General features: G+C 35.5%; 1 protein-coding gene across 7 annotated transcripts in view; it reads left to right on the top strand.

The window, feature by feature from the left end:
• Nucleotides 1-23,728, top strand: part of SOX6 (SRY-box transcription factor 6) — a 650,826-nt gene that overhangs the window by 99,419 nt on the left and 527,679 nt on the right. For 6 of the 7 annotated variants that reach the window (XM_066251027.1, XM_066251026.1, XM_066251029.1 and 3 more), the window contains exon 2: nt 16,707-16,777. The exons of the other annotated variant lie outside the window; for it this stretch is intronic. The gene's annotated coding sequence lies outside the window, so the exon portion shown is untranslated. The remainder of the gene's footprint in view (nt 1-16,706; nt 16,778-23,728) is intronic. 7 annotated transcript variants of the gene reach the window in all.

Genomic DNA, 23,728 nt, shown 5'->3' with positions numbered 1-23,728 from the left:
TTCATTTCTAAAGTGAGGATAGTAATCCTGTCACAGAGTAATTATGAGGATTTAATGAGAAAGTAAGTATCAGTTGAATGATGGTAGTACTGTAGAATTTGCTTAATATGTCTAGTCTTTTTTTTTAAAATTGTGAAATCTGCAGAAAGAGTTGATGGGGATGAAATTTAAGGCTTGGATTTGAGCGTTGGAGAGCTCTCTGTACATTTCTTTCATCCCCTCATATTAAAAAAGGCAGTGGTTTTTGTTCCAATGCTGCTTAGAGCAGTAATACAGGGTAGAGGTTTTCAACCCTTTTCACCTCATGACACATATAAATAATTACTGAAATTCTATGGCAAACCCCCAAAAATACTTTTTTGCCAATCTGACAAAAAATAAGTATAATTTTGTTTGATTTACAAAAAAAAAATAGTGATTACTTACTTACCTTTTTGTTCCAGAGTGATTAAAAAAAAAAATCAGGTGCCCATACTTGCATATAAGGGATTTCTGATACCAAGAATTAACCAATCAAGTAGAGTGTTGGCCTCATGTGTGGAAGTCCCAGATTCAATTCCTGGTCAGGGCACACAGGAGAAATGACTGACCATCCGCTTCTCCATCCCTATAATTCCCCCTTCTCTCTCTCTCTCTGTTCCCCTCCTGAAGCTATGACTCCCAGCAATAAGGATGGCTTCATGGCCTCACCTCAGGCACTAAAATAGCTCAGTTGCCGAGCAGTAGAGCAACACCCCAGATGGGTAAAGCATCGCCCCCTTGTGGGCTTGCTGGGTGGATCCCTGTCTGAGTGCATATGGGAGTCTGCCTCTCTGCCTACCTGTCTCCCACTTAAAAAAAATTAATTAACTAATCAGATACAACCTTATGTGACCAATAAGGTGCAACTATATTATATGACCTATATATATATATTTATGGTTCAAGACAAGGCATTCACACCCAATACTATTGATGTGTTGGCTGTTATCATTTTTGTAAATTTGACAGTCTAAGGGAAAAGATGTTAGTGCCCCTGACTAAATAGTCAGGTATTGTATATATATTTTAAAAATTCTTGTGGCACAGTGGTTGAAAATCGCTGATGTATGGAAATGAAAATTACATAGTTTCTAGAAGGGTATTTTTTCTGTGTACACACACACACACACACCTCAAAACATTGTGGATCAGAAAAAGGAGGTGAAGTTAGGAAAATTCCAAGACAAAAAGATGTAGGAATTTGTGGTTGATTAAAATTGGGGAAGATGGAAAAGTGGTGGCACTAGAGAAATATATTTAAAAATTCAGGAATTTCACCCCTTTCCATTTTACAAAGTGTCTTTTGTCAAATGAGTTAAGTGGGAAAGCAAAGTAGCAAAACTGATGTATTACAAGAAAAGTGAATGCTAAGTATCTCATTTTACAGAGGAAGTAACGGGAGACATATATGTCCCTCATAGAATGGACATAGGCACAGTAACTGGAAACTCTGACTTAAAGTGAAAACTGTGTCCCTGGTTTGACATGGGGTCCTAAGTGAGTTATGTGTCTCTTTCTTCTTTGCAAGTCTAGAAGCATCTTATTCTGCTTTTCCTGATATTTTCCCTTAGGAAGTAAAGCCAGATCTTATCTAGACTTGACAGTGAAATCTTTAAGTTGTTAAGACAAATACACAAATCTCCATAGAATAAGTAGGATCTCTCTACATGGTTCTCTTAATTTGTTTCTGTGTTTTCGAGAGTGAGCACAGGGCCTTATTAGGTCTGGGAAGGATTAATCCATAGTGTATGACTGAGCTCTCTGTGGATGGATATGCAGTGTGAAGTTATTGAGTGTGATGAAGGGGTAGCATTCTCAAGGACACAGCTCTAGGGTCATGTGCCCTTAAGACATTCTTCTTTAAAAAGTGGATGGTTACGTTAGCTACCAGGTCATCTGTGTAAATTGTGACTTGGGCACATTTAGACAGAATCTCAGGGAAAAGGCAAAAAAGGAATTACATTTATGGAAGGCAAACCCATCTAGGAAGCATTTTCATATCTCCAATCCTTACAAAAACCTTGGGAGATAAATGGTAATATACACATTTTCCATGCATATTCTTCATTTCAGGAAATGAGATTCTGTAGTTTTAGAATCCGTTTTCTTCACCTAACATATTTCACATAAAGTTGTACTTATTTTTAATTTTTCTTCTTCCTTTGGCTGTGATCTCCTTGAAGTTACCAACTCTACTTTATTCATTTTTGTTTTTTTTCAGTGCTTAACAGAGTCCGGCACAGAACTAGCATTCAGTAAATGATGAGTAACTATGACTTACTCTAGGAATTGGGACTCTTAAATATATAATTAGCTCATAGTCACCAGGTCTTTCTCTCCCCCTTTCTTCTTTTAGTACACACCCCTTTGCATTTCTATCAGAAATTAAGAAGTGCTTAAAAAATAAAAAATGTTATATTCATTCTACGTAGTCAAGTTCAGACTATGTTGACTGTGCATTCACGTAAGTTATTCTGGTATGAATCCAGTTGATAATGCAGCTGTTATTTTTATAATCTCATCCTAAGTACATATTTGCACAATAGGCGGTGTCAACCCATCTGAGTTACTTACTGTTATTTGCTTGATACTTTAAATTACAGAGCTCCATTACTGAAGTCATTATTTGTGGTTAAGAGGGAGTGGTACTGAGAATGGTAAAAAAAAGTTTCTTAAAATGAGAATCAAAATGGACCCTCTTTAGATATCTTTAAATTTATTGTGATGTAACTACCTGGAATGAGTACAAAACAGCCCAGCCTCATTGTCAGTTTACCCTACAGAAAATAGTAGACTGACTTAAAAAAAATTATGTGTTTAAAAACAAGTACTTATTTGTGAGCTTCTGTTAAATGATTGCTCTTTAAATGTTCTTCCACTTTATTTTGTGAGCAAGACTTAGGGAGAGAAAACTCAGCAGGAATGGAATCCTCTCCTCTTTTTGGGTATGATAATGCACTGCAAATGTTAAGACTATTCTAACTAGAATATTTATCTTACAATGAATCCAAATTGTCGGTAGTTGGAGATCTGGGATTGTGCTTTACTATTCTCTATCCCTGAGAGATCCTCATTCATGCTATGTATCTCCTGGGCGCTCAGAAATGGTAATTGAATTGCTGCTGAATTGCTTGTATTGGTCTCCAATTAAAAAGCATAACAACAAAAAACTCAACACCCTGAAATAACTAAGAGTTAATTTTTTATTTAAATTCCATGTCTATTTTCTAATTCTTCCTTACATTTAACAAAATATTTTATTTTTTAAAAATAGGAATTGCAAAATCGAGAATATTTCAGTAAGACATTTTATAGAGTTATAAAATTTTCGTATTTGCACAAAAGTTTTTGTGAGCTTACCGACATTTAACATAGTTGCCCTTTGACCCAGCAGTTATTGAATTTTAGTGTGCATAGGAATTACTTGGGGGGCTATGCTTTAAAATTTATTCTTTTTTTTATAATAATTTTATTTTTATAATGGGGTGACATCAATAAATCAGGATACATATATTCAAAGATAACAAGTCCAGGTTATCTTGTCGTTCAATTATGTTGCATACCCATCACCAAAAGTCAGATTGTCCTCTGTCACCTTCTATCTTGTTTTCTTTGTGCTCCTCCCCCTCCCCCTTTCCCTCTCCCATTCCCCCCTCCCCCCCATAACCACCACACTCTTATCAATGTCTCTTAGTTTCACTTTTATGTCCCACCTACGTATGGAATAATGCAGTTCCTGGTTTTTTCTGATTTACTTATTTCGCTTCGTATCATGTTATCAAGATCCCACCATTTTGCTGTAAATGTTCCGATGTCATCATTTCTTATGGCTGAGTAGTATTCCATAGTGTATATGTGCCACATATTCTTTATCCAGTCATCTATTGACAGGCTTTTTGGTTGTTTCCATGTCCTGGCCACTGTGAACAATGCTGCAATAAACATGGGGCTGCATGTGTCTTTACATATCAATGTTTCTGAGTTTTTTGGGTATATACCCAGTAGAGGGATTGCTGGGTCATAAGGTAGTTCTATTTTCAGTTTTAAAATTTATTCTTAAGCCATACTTTCAGAATTGCCAAATCAATAGGTGTGGGTGGGACCTAACAGTCTTTTATTTTATTTTATTTTTTTATATATATTTTTTAATAATTTTATTTTTTTAATGGGGCGACATCAATAAATCAGGATACATATATTCAAAGATAACATATCCAGGTTATCTTGTCATTCAATTATGTTGCATACCCATCACCCAAAGTCAGATTGTCCTCTGTCACCTTCTATCTTGTTTTCTTTGTGCCCCTCCCCCTTTCCCTCTCCCATTCCCACCTCCCCCCGTAACCACCACACTCTTATCAATGTCTCTTAGTCTCACTTTTATGTCCCACCTACGTATGGAATAATGCAGTTCCTGGTTTTTTCTGATTTACTTATTTCACTTCGTATAATGTTATCAAGATCCCACCATTTTGCTATAAATGATCCGATGTCATCATTTCTTATGGCTGAGTAGTATTCCATAGTGTATATGTGCCACATCTTCTTTATTCAGTCATCTATTGATGGGATTTTTGGTTGTTTCCATGTCCTGGCCATGTGAACAATGCTGCAATAAACATGGGGCTGCATGTGTCTTTACGTATCAATGTTTCTGAGTTTTTTGGGTATATACCCAGTAGAGGGATTGCTGGGTCATAAGGTAGTTCTATTTTCAGTTTTTTGAGGAACCACCATACTTTCTTCCGTAATGGTTGTACTACTTTACATTCCCACCAACAGTGTATGAGAGTTCCTTTTTCTCCACAGCCTCTCCAACATTTGCTATTACCTGTCTTGTTAATAATAGCTAATCTAACAGGTGTGAGGTGGTATCTCATTGCAGTTTTGATTTGCATTTCTCTAATAACTAAAGAAGATGAGCATCTTTTCATATATCTGTTGGCCATTTGTATTTCTTCCTGGGAGAAGTGTCTGTTCATGCCCTCTTCCCATTTTTTTATTGGATTGTTTGTTTGTTTGTTGTTGAGTTTTATGAGTTCTTTGTATATTTTGAATATTAGGCCCTTATCTGAGCTGTTGTTTGAAAATATCATTTCTCATTTAGATGGCTGTCTGTTTATTTTGTTATCAGTTTCTCTTGCTGAGCAAAAACTTCTTAGTCTGATGTAGTCCCATTCATTAATTTTTGCCTTCACTTCTCTTGCCTTTGGAGTCAAATTCATAAAATGCTCTTTAAAACTCAGGTCCATGAGTTGAGTACCTATGTCTTCTTCTATGTACTTAATTGTTTCAGGTCTTATGTTTAGATCTTTGATCCATTTTGAGTTAATTTTAGTACAGGGGGACAAACTGTAGTCCAGTTTCATTCTTTTGCATGTGGCTTTCCAGTTTTCCCAGCGGCATTTATTGAAGAGGCTTTCTTTTCTCCATTGTGTGTTCTTGGCCCCTTTATCAAAAATTATTTGACTATATATACGTGGTTTTATTTCCGGGTTTTCTATTCTGTTCCATTGGTCTGAGTGTCTATTTTTCTGCCAATACCATGCTGTTTTGATTGTCGTGGCCCTATAATATAGTTTGAAGTCAGGTATTGTAATGCCCCCAGCTTCATTCTTTTTCTTTGGGATTGCTTTGGCTATTCAGGGTTTTTAATAGTTCCATATAAATCTGATGATTTTTTGCTCCATTTCTTTAAAAAATGTCATTGGAATTTTGATGGGAATTGCATTAAATTTGTATATTGCTTTGGGTAATATGGCCATCTCTTTCTTTTGTATCCATGATATTCGATTTTCTCTTCCTTAATGGCATCTTCGGGTGTATTGCGAAACATCTGGAGGCTCCAAGGATAGATTTTTCTGTTTCTGGTTGAAGATCTTGTTGAGTTTTGGGGGAGATTTATCGGTATTGCTTCCTACCGCGCCATTACTCTGACGTCATCTCCCAGTCTTTTAATTTATTTCTTTTCTTTCTTTTTTTAAATAGGTTGAGTGTCAGTTTTTTTTTAATATTTTTATTTTAGAGAGAAAAGATGGGAGAGAGACACACACACAGAAACATCAATCTGTTTCTGTATATGCCTTGACCGGCATTTGAACTGGCAACCTTTGCATTTTCGGACAACACTCTAACCAATTGAGCTATCTGGTCAGGGCCAATAGTGTTTAAAAAGTTGTTTTAATAAGCACCTCAGGTAGTTCTGATATAAGGAGTCTGAGGATTATGTTTTGATAATCAATTATTTTCTCGCCTGACCAGGCGGTGGTGCAGTGGATAGAGCGTCAGACTGGGATGCAGAGGACCCAGGTTCGAGACCCCGAGGTCGCCAGCTTGAGCACGGGCTCATCTGGTTTGAGCAAAAAGCTCACCAGCTTGGACCCAAGGTCGCTGGCTTGAGCCAGGGGTTACTCGGTCTGCTGAAGGCCCACAGTCAAGACACATATGAGAAAGCAATCAATGAATAACTAAGGTGTTGCAATGAAAAACTGATAATTGATGTTTCTCATCTCTCTCCATTCCTATCTGTCTATCCGTCCCTATCTATCCCTCTCTCTGACTCTCTCTCTGTCCCTGTAAAAAAGAAAAAGAAAAAGAAAAAAAAAGAAAATAAATATTTTCTCCACTCTTACTTAAACAAGATCTTCCCTGAACTATTGTTATTAAACTGATACCATATATGCCTGAAATCAGACAGGCTGGAAGAAAAAAAGATATATTAAAAAACATAACAATAGGTGTTATTTCAAAGAAGTATATTTTGCTAAGAAAAGCAGAGGACATGACGGAAGAGATAAAAGAGAACAAGTTTATTACGTGAACAGTTATGAAACAATTCCAAATTTCTTTTTGACCTGTTAGTGAATTTTGTTTGATTCTGATCAAGTGGTCTTCTTGCTGCTTTATGTTGTGTAAAGTGTAAAGAAGTGTATCGGATTTTTCTGTAGTCAACACCCACTTCAAAATACAAGAGTTTTGGGGATTTAGTCACATGGTGATTCTGTAAATAGTTTTTGGAAGTTAAGTCTATATTTTGGTCTCGGCTCATTACATACAATAAGTTACCTTTGTAAAGTAGAAGACATGCCATCTTCTAAATAATCTCACTTATTTTTCATGTAGACACTATTTTTATGCTGACCATTTTTATTCATCGATAGATCTTGAATTGTTACTTCAGGAGAGGGGTAAAACGTTAGCAGTTGTGAAAATGCATCAAACTTATGCAATTTTATTTTATTTTTTTTGTAAATAAATTTTTATTTTAATGGGGTGACATCAATAAATCAGGGTACATATATTCAAAGAAAACATTTCCAGGTTATCTTGTCATTTAGTTCTGTTGCATACCCATTACCCTAAGAGAGATCGTCCTCCGTCACCCTCTATCCAGTTTTCTTTGTATCCCTCCCCCTCCCCCTCCCCCTCTCCCTCCTTCCCTCCCCCCACCCCCTGTAATCACCACACTCCTGTCCATGTCTCTTAGTCTCGCTTTTATGTCCCGCCAATGTATGGAATCCTGCAGTTCTTGTTTTTTTCTGATTCGCTTATTTCACTCTGCATAATGTTATCAAGATTCCACCATTCTGCTGTAAGTGATCTGATGTCATCATTTCTTCTAGCTGAATAGTATACCATGGTGTATATGTGCCCCATCTTCTTTATCCAGTCTTCTATTTTTTTTTACAGTGATTAAAAGCCTTTAAGCAAACTCTTGGCCAATACAGCAAGAACCCATAAAAGAGTAGTGTCCTTAACATGTTCACCAAGTCCAAGTTGGCCCCATCACCATGCCAAATCCCTGAAAAATGCAACTCAACCACAGTTCAGTCTGTTAGGAGCTGTCACAGGGAGCAGGAGTCCAGGAAAAGTCCACCTCCAGGAAAAGTCCGCATGGCACTGGAATTGTTGTCACCATTCTATACTTTGCAGCTCATGTCCAAGTCCCAGTGACTGCTGCTTCTAGCTGGTAATGATTCAGGTAGACTGGAAAGGCCATTTGCAGCATGCGTGGATATGGAGCTTCTGTTCTCCTCTGCCTGGAGAGATGAGACCAGGTTGCTTTTCCCTGGAGCTCTGTGACTGTGGCATGGTAAAGAGAACCTTGGGATACACTAAGCTGGGTGGCAAAGGTAAATTCATAATAGAAGTTGGCAAAAGGGGGAAAGAGAGCTCTAAATTAGGAGTAGGTCCCAGCCTGAAATATGAGTGGGGCATTGAGATAGGAGGGATAAAGGAAACACTATATATTAAGCAAAGCAGCAGAAAATAGGACTATCAACACCCACAACAGAGATCTTTGAGGGAAGAATAAAAAACCTGACTATTCAGGCAAAACATAGTTAAGTGGCCCTTGTGCAAATGAGATCAGTTTACCTGCTTCTTGGAAGAAATACCCTAGGCTCATCCACAGTGTCGTAGATGGAGCCAACAGCCCTGGGCACCTTCAGCCTTCAGTGGCAAACCCCAGCATTCTGGGCAAGGTTAGGTCATAGGTGGCTGGAGCAGGGCTGGAAGAGACTGAACCCTCCCTTAGAGGAGTGAGGAGGAAGCCTACTTTCCAGTGTCCCTGTTTCCTCACAGCAGAGGCATGTAAGCCTGGCAGGCTTTAGCTCAATGACCTTCCTTTCCATTATTGAAGCAGGACCCAGATGGCATCCTATGAGACCCCTTTGGGGCGTTGGAGCCTTTAAGGGTGTATCCTAAAAGCTGGTAGTTCCCCTGATCTCTATTGGGCTTTTTCTGCCTCTAGGTATCTTAAAAGCCATGCTCAGAAGATCTGCAATTTTATTTCTGATGTGTCATTCTGCTGCACATGAGGGCAGAGGTGAATTGGTGGGCTTAAGAAATGCAACATTCTTCCTCTCACCCAGAAATGCCTTCATCCTAGTTATCTATAATGTGTTAAAGAAGGCTTAGGAGTGTTACATTAAAGTGTAAGGGTATACTTCCCAGTAAGTGTTAATAAAATATAAAATTGTAGCATCTTAGAGTGGTAGGGACTTTAGAGGTAACTGGTATAGCAGTTCTTGAACACCATCTAAAGCTGGGCTGGCTTAAATAATCACCTATGGAGCATTTAAAACATGGAAACTCCTGGTCTGCTCAAGAAAATATGGTTTAGTAGGTTTGGGGTAGGGCCTAGAGATTTGAATTTTATTAAAGCTTTCTAGGTGATTACATAATCAGCCAAATTTTGGTACAATTTTTAGCTCAGTGAAGAATTCTTTCTACAACATCCTTGGCAAAGAGTCACCAGCCTTAACTCTGACTATTCCAGGTACAGATCTCTATGTTGTGAGGTACCTTATTCCATTGCTTTTAAAGATTTGTCTGGACTGAGCTAAAATCTATCATCTTGTGATTCCTTATCAGGGGTCTCAAATTCGCGGCCTGCGGGCTGCATGCGGCCCGCCGAACAATTTTGTACTGATTTTTTTTTGTTTTCAACTGCAGTGAGAAAAGTGTTGCGTAACAGTTGCCTTTTGTAGACCTAGTGCGGCCCGCCAAACGGCTGTGATCTTGCTTTGCGGCCCACATGCTGAGTTGAGTTTGAGACCCCTTATCTCTAGTATTGTTTTTTCTTCTGGAAAGAGAAACTAAACTTTCAATCTGTATTTACCATATTATACTCACTGTGCTAGATATTACCTCTTCTTTGTTGGCTTAAAAATAATAAACTAAACAGTTTCTTTAGTTGCAAAATGAATTATCATAGCACATAAGCAGTTATCAAAATGTGGTCGGTGAACACATGGGGACCCCTGAGACTCTTTCAAGGGGTCTGAAAAGTCAATAATACTAAGATGCTATTTGCCTATTTTGCAGTGTGGACATTCACACTGAGGATACAGAGCAATTTTGGGCAGAACTTCTGGTGCTTTACATAAATCATTGCACTGGTACCAAATTATATTAATAGTCATCGAATATTTTTTAACTCATCACCACTCACAAGGGGAAAAAAGCCAGTTTCACTTAATAATGTTGTAGATGAAACAGTAAAATAATTGATTTTATTAGTTCTTGACTCATAAATACACCTTTTAATACTCCGTGATAAAATGGGAAGTATGCGTTAAGCACTTATGCTACATACCTAAGTACAATGGTTATCCTGATGAAAATCACTTGTGTGATTGAATTGCAAGCTGGGCTAACTGCTTCCTTTTTTTTTGGAGAGAACATCATCTTTACTTGGAAGAATGACTACAGACATACAATGATTATTCAGACATGGATGCTTGGCAGACATAGTCTAAAAAAAGAGCAAAGTGTCTGTGCCATTATAAGGAAAGAAACTGACACTGTTGTCATTAATAAAATTTGAGCTTTCAAGAAAAAAATTAATTGTTTGGAAAACTTATATCTACCACCATGAGCTTAATGGCTTCCCAATATTTAAAAGCTTTTCTAATAAGATTGGTGGTAATATTAACAAATTTGATTTTTAAAAATATTGAATAATGAAATATGTCAACATTTCAAAGTTCTGTGTAACACAGTGAACCAATATTCCCCAAATGAAACAATGCATGTTACAAAATCAGGCATGGGTAAAAGATGCATTTAAAGGCCAGTGGGTTTTAAAGCAACAATATAACTTCATTGATATTCAGATTACATATTGCAATTAACCTTTGAGAAACTATTACTTGTCAAATTTTGATATAGTATCAAAGAAGAATAGCCACAATTATGTAGAAAAGCTATTAAAACACTCTGCCGCTTTCTAACTTCATATCTGTATGAAGATAAATATTTTTTCACATACTTCCTCCAAATCAACATATCACACAAATTGAATTCAGTAACACCTATGAATATCCAGCTGTCTTTTATTAAACTAGGTATTTAAGAGATTTGCAAAAATGCAAAACAGTGCCCATCTTCAAATTTTTTTGTTTTGGGAAATATGCTTATATTTTAAATGTTATTTATGTTACCATGTAAATGATTATTATTTAATCATATATTTTATTTTAAATGAATTAATAAAACTTCTCTTAGCTTTAGTAGTTTCTAATATAATAAATATTGATAAATGTAAGCATAGCTCTTTGGCACTCTTACATTTTAGAAATGTAAAGGAATCCTGAGACAAAAGAGCTTGATGATCTCTAAAGTTTATTCCAATTAACCATATTTAGAACTTGCTGCCATTCTAATGGTTCCTATAAAATATTTTAGCAAATCTCTTCTGCATATTTGTCAATGTCCCTTTGAAATAGTAGTCCTCAATACTGAAATAATACTGAATATGTAGGGTGAACAGCATAGAATAAATAAACAGGCAAGTATGAGTAGGTTTTAATAACTATATTTGAAGATCTTTAAAATAAGAGAAATTCCTCTTTCTTTGAGGAAATAAGTGATTATTTCAGGAAAGCAAAGTGTTGGACTAGGTAGCACCTTAAGTTATCATCTTTTATACCTCAGAAAAACTCTTACTTTTTTCCAAGATATAAATATCAAGAACTAAGCCCTATTTTTTCCATTCACTATTGTGATGTCCTTAATTATTAGCAATTGCACTTTAAAAAATTTGGGCATTAGCTTGGTATCCGTTCCTTTCATATTTCATTTTTTATAATAAATTGAAATTCTGTATATATTAATCCAGCCACCATTTGGTGCTTGAACCTTCTTGCTAAAGCAAATTAGAAAAAAAGGGATGGGGATGAAAAAAGAAATGGGTGTGGCTGAGACAGCTTTAAGCAGGATTTAAAAATTTAGCTTGAAAGCTTTTACAGTCTAATTATACAGGGAGGTGGCACTGTTTTTATTTGCTGTTTATCTTTGATCTATTACCTATTTTTGGGAGAGTGGGACATGCTTTTGCGAAAATGTTTATGGTTTCTTCATTTGATGTCAAGATATTTGTTTGAAGTTGCCTTATAATTTGGAAGTTTTTCTCTTTGTAACTAATATTAATACGTATTTGGCTTTTGCTACCACACAAATAGCAAGTTTGCCAGGATTTGGGTGACTACTTTTGAATGTATAAGTGGTATGCTAAATTTTGGAAATAGCTTTATTGTTTTGGAATAAACTAAACATGTTAAGTATAAAAAAATCTCAGTAAAAACAACTCATAATTATAAGAAAGTAAAAATAAGTCTACATCTCACTCAATGTTAACATTTTTGTTAAATTGTATTTTACTTTGTGAAATGGGTGTGTGTGTATACACATTTGATTTTCTGTAAATTGGTTGGTTCTTATTATGCATGTTGCTTTTTCATTCAACAATGTATTGTGGCCATAATTTTATGTTAAGAGATATAGTTGGTCCTGGCCAGTTGGTTCAGCGGTAGAGCATTGGCCTGGTGTGTGAAAGTCCCGGGTTTGATTCCTGGTCAGGGCATACAGGAGTAGCACCCATCTGCTTCTCCACCCCTCCCCCTCTCCTTCCTCTCTGTCTCTCTCTTCCCCTCCCGCAGCCAAGTCTCCACTGGAGCAAAGTTTGCCTGGGCGCTGAGAATGGCTCCATGGCCTCTGTCTCAGGTGCTAGAATGACTCCGGTTGCAACAGAGCAACGCCCCAGATGGGCAGAGCATGCTGGGTGGATACCAGTCAGGTGGGAGTCTGTCTCTCTACCTCCCTGCTTCTCACTTCAGCAAAAATACCAAAAAAAAAAAAAAAAAAAAAAGAAAAAGAAAGAAATATAGGCTTATATTATAGTTTTTTTAATGATTATAAGAGTAGTGTTATATGTATGTATCATAATTTACTTACCTATTTAGTAGGTTATTTCAACATTTGGCTCATAAAAATGCTATAATGAACATAAATATTGCATAGAATAATTTTTGGAAGTAGCATAGCAAACTTAAAGGAGATCAACATGAGAAATTTTAACAAGCTCTGGCCATTTGGCTCAGCGGTAGAGCATTGGCGTAGCGTGTGGAAGTCCTGGGTTTGATTCCCGGTCAGGGCACACCAGAGAGGCAACCATCTGCTTCTCCATCCATTCTCTCTCTTCCTCTCCTTTCTCTCTTTCCCTCCCACTGCCATGGCTCAATTTGAGCAGGTTGGCCCCAGGTGCTGAGGATGGCTCTGTGGCCTCACCTAAGGCACCAGAATAGCTCATTGTCAAGCAACAGAGCAGCAGCCCCAGAAGATCAGAGCACGGCCCTTAGAGGGCTTGCCAGGTGAATCCTGGTTGGGTCGCATGTGAGAATCTGTCTCTGCCTTCCTGCCACTCACTTAATAAAAAAAAATGTTTTTAACACATTGTCAAATTACCATTAAGAAAAATTATACAAGCCTAACCAGGCGGTGGCACAATGGATAGAGTATTGGATTGGGACACAGAGGACCCAGGTTTAAAACCTTGAGGTTGCTGGCTTGAGTACAAACAAACTCATCTGGCTTGAGTGTGGGCTCACCAGCTTGAGCACAGGGTCACCAGTTTGAGCGTGGCATTGCTGGTTTGATGTGGGATCATAGACGTGATCTCCTGGTCGCTGGCTTGAGCCCGAAGGTCACTGGCTTGAAGCCCAAGGTCGCTGGCTTGAGCCCAAGGTTGCTGGCTTGAGCAAGGGGTCACTCTCTCTGCTGTAGCTCCCTGGTCAAGGCTCATATGAGAAAGCAGTCAAGAAACAACTAAGGTACTACAATGAAGAATTGATGCTTCTCATCTCTCTCTCTTCCTGTCTGTCTGTTTCTATCTGTTCCTCTCTCTGTCTCTGTCACAAGAAAAAAAAGGTATACCCAGTTTATAATCTCATGAATGATACATAAAAGTGTTTATTTTTCCACACCTTCACCAATACTATATAGTTTATGACCAGTTTATATAATATTTTTTCAATATTGTAGGTGAAAATATTTTATTTACATTTCTTTGATTATTAGGGAGATTATACATATTTTATGTTTTTGGACACTTGTATTTCTTTACTTGTACATTTCCTCTTTACACATTTTGTGAATTTTTGCATTGAAGTGTTTGTAGCAAGGCACTTTTTCTTTAGTAAGCTAAGGATGTGTGAAAATTTGATGGTCAAATAATCAGAAGCATGTCATCACTATGGTTAGATGTAGTAGTCTGTGGCCTAGATTGGATTATTGATCGAAAAATCCTTGAGGGGAAAGTCATAGTTATTTATTTATTTTTAGATTTAGATATAATTGACACATAACATTGTATTTGTTTTAGGTGTACAACATGACAATTTTATTTATTTAAAATAATGTTCGTGTTCAGACTATTCAGTGCAAACTCTAAGTACTTGCTGAACAAATGATAAGCAAAGAGGAGTGGAACTATCTATGGTGACTGGGTGCTCTGAGGATGCATTTTGCTAAACAGATTGATTGTGATTTTCTAGGACAGATGGTGATTTACTTTGGCATTTTTTTTCTCTGTCTCTTACTTTTGTGCTGCCCTCAGGACCAAAGTGGCCACTTTTATATTAAAAATGTCTTCTTCAGCCTACACTTTCTTAGTTCTCAAAGGAGAAACTTCAAGTTGTGTGTTAATTCTTGTGAGTTGATTCTTCACTCTTTGTCCATCATAATATGTTGCTTATTTATTCCTAAATTCTCTGCAGGAGAAAGTATATATTAAATTCTTTTTCTCTTCATTAAAATAATGAACTCTGTGACTTTAGTAGCTTATACTTTTTAAATTGTTTGCTACAAAATTTACTAATAGTGTAATATCAATTGGTAATGAGATTCAGAGTTACTTTTAACATATGTAGCCAGACTGCATTTATGTGACAAATGAGTTTTATTGACTTCATATTAAAGCATATATTATTTGCCCTGAATGTCTGGAATTTGATGTGTTCCAAACTTAAAATATTTCCAGAGTTAGAGATCTTAACTCTTAAAGAGTTCACTATTTTCTGGGTGCATTTTATTTTATCCCTCACCATTTAAATGTGAATGAAGGAATGAGATATATTAAGTATGTCATATAATTCCAATTCATGCTTTCAAAAATATTTGCTAGAAGCACAAGGTGTAATTATTTAAAAATTGTACAAGTACTTAGATACCCTTTTGGATTCTTTCAAAGTTTAGGCTTTGGATATACAGCATTTTCCTATATTTATTTTGTGGATAACTTCAAAGCTATAATTTGTAATTCCAGGTAGGATAAAATATAAGAAAAGCTCATAACAGAACCAGTATTCTTTGCTGGCTCTGGATAGTACACAGTGTGCCCACATATGGTTGTGTGATGTCCCAGATAAAATTGTTCTCTTGCATCCTAAGACATCAGAAACCCATGAGGAGAGAAAGGGTGTAATACCAAAAATAAATGACAGAGCTATCTTTCCCTGGCCAGACTCTCCTGTGCTTCTCACCTCTGTGGAAGTAGGCATTACAAAGCTGCTGGAAACTGGACTGGGGAAGGCCTGAGGCACCATTCCCTACAAAGAGGAGGTCTGGTAAAGAAATCTAATGGGTATATTAGCCATTGATACTTAAAACTGTTCAAATGTTCAGGACAGATTCATTATCTATCAAATCTGACTCATAAATACAATAAAATATTATATCTGGGTCATGTAGGCAAAAGCATATTATAGGAGCTTAAGAAGGGCTAAGTTAGATATTTATTTCATATTTCAACTTTATTCAGGTGTTGATACCTAATTTACCATGGGCAGTAAATTAGGTATTGTTGTAAGTGTTGTAAGTGCAAAATTGGAAGTAGTGATTTCTACAAACAATATTGATCAAAATTCTTTTTTTTTTTTCAGAATAAATTTTATTTAAAGCTAGTTAGCTAACTAGGTTAACTAAGCTTGATGTTTACTGGCCATATTTTTTTTAATGAGGATTTAATCAAACCAATCCTCAGAGTCTAGGAAAGTTTCTGACCTAAATTAGGAACCTAAGCGCCATTATTATTTCCAGTTGAACACTACTTATAGCCATCCTCATATTTGGGAAAGAATACAGCCTTTGCAACAAAGTTTCTTTGTTTTCATGAAACTAAAAATGTGCTGTATTTAGACCAAACAATAAAAATAAACTACCAAACTACCTTCTAATGCATGGGGGTTCTGGAGAGAGGAAACCATAGATATTTAGAGGCATAAAGTGACTCATTGTGCTAGTTAAACTTTTTACAAGGCTAGCTCTGTGTGTTGGAGTTGCATCTGTTACCTCTTCGGCCAGAACTAAAGTGTGTGCAAGCAAAATAATTTTGGATAGAATTGTGGCTCATATAGAGTGCATTGTGTATAACCTAAGAGTTGAAATGGGTTCCTCACTTTAGGTAAAACAAAAATTACATTCTTTCTTATTTATTCTACCTACAAGGTATTGTTGTTGAACACATCCAAGATATTTTTTGTGAAGCTAATTCATTTTAACTTGTAGACAAAAATTAAATGTTTTTCAAATGTAACTTGTAAGCCTTTATTCCCTTTCTTAATTTTTTTCCTTTTGTTTTACTTACACTTTTACATACTAACTTTATTACTGACATTTTTTTTTAAAAGCTATAATGGATGGAGCTAGTGTATTCTTAGCAGGAGAACAATGTAATAATTGTCTCTTTTGTAATTGTCATCTTAGAAAAAGTTGTTAGAGTAGATGGGGACAACTGCCTGAGTTAAAAATAGTATGTTTTTTAGCCAGAATGTATACTTCTTTAATAAAGTATATAAGGGCAATTTACTCAACCTTTTCATTTCATTTTCTGTCTAAATTTTCAGGTCACTTTCATGAATTTAAAGGCAATTTACCAGTGATTTCTGGGTGCTGGGGCTGATTATTTTGCGTATTTGTAAGTATTGGTTTATCTATTACTCTTCTCATTGTGTAATGAAAGTTATAGTTTGTAGACAAGTTCTTCACTCCTTTTGTGTGGGAATTTTTTTAAAAAATGTTATTCATTTTTTTGTGTGTTTTCTTAGGAGTGTAGAAAAAATATCAGCTGGTGAATAAAAGCCTCAGTTTGTTGTGATTTCCAGTGAAATAACACAATGGCAGGGCCCATCACAATAAGCTATGAGAATAAATATCTTATTTTTTGAAGATGAGGCTCAATTGTAGAAATGAATTACCTTAAAGGTGTTTGTCTATATACACATGAATAATTTACACTGGTAAATTCTTAACACTCTTCTGAGTTTCTGGACTTGAGAAGTGCTGTGTGCCTGTGCTCACAGAAAAGATGTGAGACAATACAGAATTCAAAAAGCTGTCATTACAGGAGGAGATTATATATTAAGGAACCAAAGACTCATTTAGTGAGTGTATTATGTATATCAATTTTGGGGTATGACTGCTTTTATCACCATCCCCTGAAACAATATTATATTTTAAATGGCATTTTGGAGAATATAGATACTTTTTCTCAGAAAAGAAGGAAAATTTCAAGAAAAAGATTGAGTGAACATTAATGATTAAAGTACTTTCAATTGATACATATTTATCAATATAGAAGTAGTTTAAAGTATGTGGCAGGTATTAAAAATGTTCATTAAAAAACAGACTGTGTTTAAGTAGAGTCTAACATATATTTTATATGTGTACCATGTTGTAAACCATAGACATCTATAGGGTTGTTTTACATTTGATAGTAACATAGACATAGAAACTTTTTTCTGTTAGTGTACTCCTGTAAAGAAGTTTTGGAGAATATACTTATAGGAAAGTATTTTTTAAAAAGTAATGTTATAAATTAGAATTTAAGTTATTCAGTATTTAAGCAGAGAGCAGTGAAAAATTATTTAAAACCAGCTTTACCTTTCTTTTAGTTGTACTATTAATTGGTGCTGGTATTTAGAAAGAACTTAAAAATAATATGAAGTTTTAATATAGTTTAATGCAATTTGTATATCCAACTTTAGATTTTTGTCTTGATCACTTAAGCAAAAGTAATGCTGATGTTTTAACAATAAGGTGTTATTTTTTGAAGCTATCAATTCACATTTTATTTTGAAGACTTAATTCTTATGTAAAACACAAAATATTAAACTACATGGTTCATTTGGATTAAATATAAGCTTTTAATTTGTGCAAGGTATCATAGTGAGGATTAGGAGGCAAAGAAGATGGAGAAAGAAATGTAAAGTATCTTTGAAGGGCTCTCCAGAGAAAGGATGATTCCAAGGAGCCGAGCTTATCCTACTAGAAATCTGAGTGAAGGGAAATAATTTTGAGCTGTCCTAATCTTATCTTAGTTGCTTTATCTTTTCTTTTACCTCCTTTCTCTCTTCTCATCATTCAATCATTCCCTTTTAGTTTTTAATATGATTAAATTTTAAAATGACAAATATAAGATAATTACTGGCATTTCAACCAAGGTGACCTTCATTGAAATATAATTTATGTTTGTCCTCACCTAAGGCTCTGTTTTCTGAATTCTTTACTCATCTTGCCCCACCCCATCATACCTAGACTACTTTGAATGGAGGTTATCCAAAATAGCTGAGATTTTTCTTGTTATCTAACAAAATGATGCTAGAAATAGAAGAGGGTATAGTTTTCATATGGTTATTTCTAGAGTTCAACTTTAGATTTTTGTCTTGATCACTTAAGCAAAAGTAATGCTAATCATACAGACCAAAACTAATTGTATTCCAGCCTTGAGAATTTCCCTATGCTAGTTTAGGGTGTGGGCTTTGTTGTTTCTTTGGTCAGTGGTCTCAAGCTTTGTTAGGGCCCTCTTCTGACTCTGGAACCTTATTGTTAAAGATGTTTAACAGGGTACTATGACTAAGACAAGTCAGGTAAAATTAACATGGCATCCAGAATGTTTGAGTTTCCATTTCTTTCAATTATTGTGTAAACTGCCTACCACTTACACTGAATTATGAGGCAGCTAAAACAATAAAAATATTTAGTTAGTCTGGCTAAAGAACAAGCAAATAGGATCATTGACAATGGCTTCTTTTAGGAACTTTAATTTCCATGTCCTAGAATTGCTTATTTGCTACATGATCTAAAGCAGAAAGTTATACCGTATGGCCGTGGGAAGGTTTCTTGGTAAGGTGTGCAGAAGCCGGTCTATGAGATAAGGAAGGTGGGATATTATTTTGCACATCCATAATGAATGGGCCACACCAAGGGTGTGTGAGAACCGATTGGAATCTTACCTACTCACATCTACTACCTAGGTCAGAAGAGGAAAACTCTGCGAAGGAAAATGGTTCTCTTTTCAGGAGCTGAAAGTGTCTTTCTATAGTTGTTTTTCCCCTCTCTTTAAAAAATAAAACTACTTCTTTTTACTGCACAATAAATTAAAAATAAAAATTTTAAATTAAAAAATAAAACTATACTTTTCTTTTCCCAAAATAGGCATTGTATAATAAGACCTTGTTTTGCATGTTAATATACCATATTTAGTTCTTTTTATCTCTAATTGAAAAATAGTTATGGAATTCTGACCATTCAATTTTACCAGGGTAAAAAATGATTGGTTAAAAACAAAACAAAACTGAAATGGATCATTAGATAACCTGCTTTTTCAGGTTACTCAAGCCTTTTAGTAATTTGAAAATGAATTCCCTTTTATAAAATTCTATCTCTGTTCATGGTTTCTAATTCCAATCTTTCCCCTAAAAAAGCTAGAAAAAGTATTTACCATCTGGCATAAAAAGTGATTATTGCTTAGCCTACGTTTGAGGCAATAATAATAACAACAGTATTTTAATTTGATGTAACACTTGTTTTTGCAGACATTACATTGGCTTAATTTTATAAAAACTCTGTGAGGTTAGTAGGAAATATTCTCATTTTCACAAAATAGTAGGACTTAACCTTTTAGTGCTCTTTCCATAACTATCAAGCTGTGCTCTCTCAGAGAGCATTTTTGTTCTTATGTTGTTTTTGATCATTGTCTCAGTCTCCACTTGATTGCTATACAAATATTTCTGAAAAGTTGAAGTATAGTAAGTCAAGGAGGAGATTGTGAGAGCATTCTACCAGTTCATTTTCTTACATTCCTGAATCATTTGCTCCTCCCTGACATTTGCCTGTTCCAAAACTGCCACAATCATGCTTCAGCTGAAAATTTTGAATTACATAAATTTTTAGGAAACAAAATAAAAAAATTCACAAATTCATATCTGTGGTATTTTTAAATGGAAAGAAATCTATTTCAAACTGAGCATAGCCCAGTCCAAAGCTCCTTCAGTGAAAACATCCGTGATTTTAAGGAGAAGTAGGTCTAAGTGCATTATCTTTAAAAAAATATTATTCTAGGCTAATCTTGACATAAAGCAGGTAAATAAAAAAGATGAGCTGTGAAAATCCACAAATAGGGCTTGAATGCCATTTTCCATGACAACGGGAGCTGCCCCATGAAAGCATTAATGCGGGGAATGTAAGGAATTTAAAATTGTGCCTGCTCAGTTTTACAGTTGTGTGCTCATGTTAATTAGAGATATACTGACATTTGAAGTATCTACATTAATATACACAGCTACTATACATTTGTGAACTGTGGCTAGAAATCTACTTTAATTGAAAGCAGTTTGCTAATCTGAATGTGTATATCTATTACATTTTAAGTTTTTAAAGTTTTATATACCAGTGTCCTTAGATACTTGTTGTTTCTGCTCACTTCACTTTCTGTTTCTAATTTGTACCTGAAAGGGTAGCCTGGCCTATTTTTAATCTCTTAGTTGTGTTTTGGAGCAATATTGATTGATTGAATTTTGAGAAAAAAGATTTTTTAAAGAGAGTCATTTATTTGCTATAGTTTGAATCTTCCTTCCCTCTCTGACTCTCTAAATTGTTGGTTTTTCTTGCAAACCTTTAAGGGGCCTGCCGCAGAAATAAGGTAGGATTTAGGTTTATGGAATATGCTTCACTGGTTATATTTAAGCACTAAAAAGCTACTCTTCACAGTCACACTATGGTTTTAGCTAGAAAAGCCTGTTTTAGACCCTTGTGGATGAACAGTGCAGAAGTATTCTGGTTTTTCCAGTAGAGCTGAATTTCACCCTTCTCTCTTGATGTCAAGTCATGTGTCTTAATTTTTGATTTGCAAATGTAGTCACAATAGCCTGATGACTTCTTGAGGTCATCTTTAACCCTAGCGGTTTTATTTTGTCTGTCTTACACTTAAAGAAAGACTTGACTTTTATGTTTTTTTGCAAGCTCGTATTTCTTAAGAATCTGCCTGTCAGGATTTTTCACCTAATTGTTTTGTGTTTGTTGTCTAATGAAACTCCCACACTTATTTTTTGGACCAATCCCTGAATATTACACAAGACCAGTTAGAATGAAGCTTCCTTTTTCTTTCACCAGAACAAATTGCTCTAAAAAGTTTGTAATACTCTGTACTTGTTCCATTAAACCATTTTACTGGCAACATTAAACCACTGGAACCTGGGACCATTAAAACTTACTCAGTACTATTATTATTAATAAGGCCTATTTTTACCCTTAATGACTTTTTTTTCACTGGACTAAGTTCCTCTGTTTTTATTCTTTCATGTTGCTCACTACATATTGTGCCATCACAGCAAATTTTGGTAATTTTAAGTTAATTGCTCAATTATCAGTGATAGTCATGAAACACTTGAAACGTATGTATAGTGGAAGACTTAAAAATTTCAGAATAAGTTGGTGTGTCATAATCTTAACTGTGAAACATGCCAATGTCTGCAGGCGTAGAAATACTCTGCCTGAGCGAGGCATTTCAGGGAAGGCAAAAACCTGCTCTTAAAATCAGGGCTTTTGTCTGGCACTGAAGTGTGTCATCTTTGCTAATTTCAAACAACATGTCTAAATTTGATCTTGGTTTACTTTCCAACTCTAAAAATTTGGTCATGGTTATAAAGAAAAAGGGAAGTAAAACGGCACTGAGTCTATTTAAATGTTTTACCCGAACCTCCTGATCATGATATCCACTGTGAAGTGGAATTTGGGGGAGAAGTGGACCCGTGTTGGATGCCAGTCAAGGAGACTGACTGACTAAAGAAGCGGAATAACCTCTCCACAATGTTTTCTTACTCAGGAAGTAATCTTCTAATCGTAGGACAGTGTTCCAGTGAAGGTAGTATGATGATTTATTATATTGAAAGAAACCCATGAGAACAATGACACTTGAGGGACTTATTTTGAATTCTACACAGTAATATTCTCAGATGCCTTTAAGATAACTTACACATTATGGCAAAATAATTATTGTAATTCTTTTGGCAACTAGGCATATTATCATTAAATTTTGCATTAGTATTCAGTTTAGGGTTTTCTCTAAACTAATATAGTGCCAACAGCTCTTTTTTAGATGCTATTATGGTTCTTTTACATTTTTATAGTATTGTAGTAAAGCTGAATTTACTGGCGACATTTGAAGGTGGAGTAGAGTAGTACAAGAGTCAACATTAAAGTGATTCAGAGCCCTTTGGAGAAAAATTTTTCTTAATTTGAGATTGGAAACAATGTGGGGCCTGGGGGCAGTTTGCTAAAAGCAGCTGATAAATTTGAATATTTCCCCCAAAAGCTGCTCTTTCAACCTGTTCTAAGCAAGAAGATAGACTTCATCAATTATCTTCCAGTATTCTTACATAAGCATTTAAAGGTATTAACTGTATACAGAGAAGGGAAAATAAAGCCATAATTTGAACTGGCTGGTAGTCCCAATATAAGGAAATGAGGGAGTGTCAATAAATGCAGTAATTATTCACAGTTAGCTATTATTTTATAATGTAATGATCTATAAGATGTGAAATATAGTCTGTTTGGTAAAAAGTAAAATCATTGACTTAAACATTTGGATAGAAATATTTTAGCAACTATTCAAATTATAAATATTGAATAATCAACAAATTCTAGTTCATTTTGTTGTATGCTTGTCTCTACACATGACTCTCGGCATATAGTTTTAATTTGAAGTACTATTTCATGTTATCTTAGAGTATGAGTATAAATGTTCACATTTCACCAAATTTTTGGCAGCTTCAAACATCTGAATGTGAGTTAAATATTGCCAGTAAAGAAAAGAAGCATTTTCTATCTTCCTTCCTTCCTTCCTTCCTTCCTTCCTTCCTTCCTTCCTTCCTTCCTTCCTTCCTTCCATTTTCTCTGTCTATTCTCTCTCTTTCTCTCTCTGATTCAGTCTCTTTGACTTCAGAACATATCTCTTCCCATCCAAGGACACCAGCAGGTTTTCACTTCATTTAGAATATTCTTGATTATAAACTTATCTGATAAAATTTCTACAGGTTCACCTGTGTCAGAGCACCTCAAATCGGTTTACGTCTTAGTCTGAGAACTCTTATATCTTATTCTGAGACTGAATGCCATGACCCAAAGGCCTGTCCTGTGTTTTTTTTCACCCTGTTGGAATATTGCAACTGTATTATGCCAACAGTTCTCTCCAGAAATACAGATTTCATATCCTAGGTTTTTGGGTTCTGTTCTTCTTCAGAAAGAGAGTGCATTTCTCTCTTTCCTTCTCCGAGACTGTCTTCTCATTTTGGTACTCATGCTGCTGAACTGAATTTCAGAAATGAGCAGAGTGATTGTTGCATGCCTTACTGAGTATTTTTCCTGGAGGACATGTGTGTCACATGTGTGTCACTCATATTTAGAGAGAGCATATGGGAGGAGCTGGGCTCAAAACAAGGAACTCTTATACCAGCAGGTTCCAGACACTGGGGCATTGTTTGCTCATTAAGCAGTGAGCTACTAGCACTTACTTCATTTTTTGCTGCTTGAATTTTTTTCTTGTTATTAATAAATATTATTATCAAGATGTTTTTGTTGTAATATTTGT

Source organism: Saccopteryx bilineata, chromosome 1, assembly GCF_036850765.1.
Source record: "Saccopteryx bilineata isolate mSacBil1 chromosome 1, mSacBil1_pri_phased_curated, whole genome shotgun sequence".
NCBI classification, from domain to species: domain Eukaryota; kingdom Metazoa; phylum Chordata; class Mammalia; order Chiroptera; family Emballonuridae; genus Saccopteryx; species Saccopteryx bilineata.
This window is presented reverse-complemented; position numbering and strand designations above follow the sequence as displayed.